Below are 1,747 nucleotides of genomic sequence, written 5' to 3' on the forward strand. Positions count from 1 at the left end.
TCCTACATGTAAGTGAAATCATACGGTATTTCTCTTTCTCTGTCTGACTGATTTCACTTATCATAATACTCTCTAGGTCCATCTAGGTTGTCACAAATGGCAAAATCTCGACCTTTTTTAATGACTGAGTAACATTCTGTTCTGTATACCACATCTTCCTTTTTTCATTCATGTATTAGTGGACATTTGGGCTGTTTTCATATCTTGGCTGTTGTAAACAATGCCATAGTAAACATAGGGTGCATATTTCTTTTTGGATTGGTGTTTTCATTTTCTTTGAGTAGATACCCAGTGGTGGAATTATTGGATCATACGGTATTTCTCTTGTTAAATTTTAAGGGAATTCCATACCCTTTTCCACCATGGCTGGACCAATTTACATTTCCACCAAGAGTGCGCTCCTTTTTTCCCCACATCCCTACAAGCACTTGTTATTTCTTGTCTTTTTGATTCTAGCCACTCTGACAGGTGATATAAATTGCAGTTTTGATTTGCATTTCCCAGATGATTAGTGATGTTGAGCATCTTTTCATATGTCTGGCCTTCTGTGTGTCAAGTTTTATTTAAAGAATGCACATATAGTGGGCTGACTTTATTTTATTCATAATTTTCCAAATTGTGTATTCATACCTTCTTCAGGAATGCTAACTTGTCACAAATGGATTCATTTGAACTTCTCCATTATCTATCTTCTGAATTATACATAGATTAGCCCTGAAGTAGCCAAAATGTTAGAAGTCATGAAGAAGAGGATAAAGAGACCATGATATTGAATAATCCCAGAGTAAGGTTAAGGATGCACTATGAATGGAGACCAGCTTAGGACAGGAATAACTTCCTTGCATCTGACATACCCATACCCTCCATGGCAGGGATGGACACCACAGGACAAAGCCAGCAGAGTCTGCATTCTGTGGTATGGAAGTAAGGAGATGGAATGGGATGAAGTGTGGTCTTCCTTGGTGAGATTTCAAAATAGCAGAGGTGTTTTGTATATAAACCATGAGAGAGGCAGTCTGGTGTGGTGGTTGAGCATGGATTATAGACACAGGCTGATTAGTCTTGCGCACCAGCTTTGCCATTTAACTGTGTGACCTTTAGCCAGTTAGTTAACCTCTCTGACTCCCATTTTGCTTGTCTGTAAAATCAAGATAATAACAGTACCTACCTCACAGGGCTGTTTTGAAGATTAGCGAATTAATACAGGGCTTTTCAACATTGGTGATACTGATATCTTTGGCTAAATATTTCTGCCTCGAGGAGAGGGTCTGTCCTGTACATTATAGAATGTTTAGCATCATCTCTGACTTCTGCCCACTAGATGAAGTAGCAACAACACCCCCCTCCTTAAACTGTGACAACCAAAATTATTTCCAAATGTTGCTCCTGGTTGAGAACCACTGAGTTACTTGTGGGTAAAATTCTTTGAGTGCTCAGCATACAGTAAGTGCTATGTAAGTATTTTTCAATAAAAATAACAAACATTCCAAAAGCAAATGATAGAAATAAGGCATAAAGATGGGCTAGATATAAGCCATAGGTAGAAGAAAATAAATTGTTAGTCTTCCTCAGTTTGTGAATTCCACCACTAACACATCATCAAGACATGACTGATTTAGAAATTGTATCCTAGGGATCAGTCTGAACCCCCTGACTGCTGCTAGCATTGGAACTTCTCTTCTAGCTGTCCAAAGTTTTTGACTCCTTTGTACTCCATCCTCTCTCCCCCTATGGTATCTTCTCCCTG

The sequence above is a fragment of the Leopardus geoffroyi genome, chromosome B1 (assembly GCF_018350155.1).
Source record: "Leopardus geoffroyi isolate Oge1 chromosome B1, O.geoffroyi_Oge1_pat1.0, whole genome shotgun sequence".
NCBI classification, from domain to species: domain Eukaryota; kingdom Metazoa; phylum Chordata; class Mammalia; order Carnivora; family Felidae; genus Leopardus; species Leopardus geoffroyi.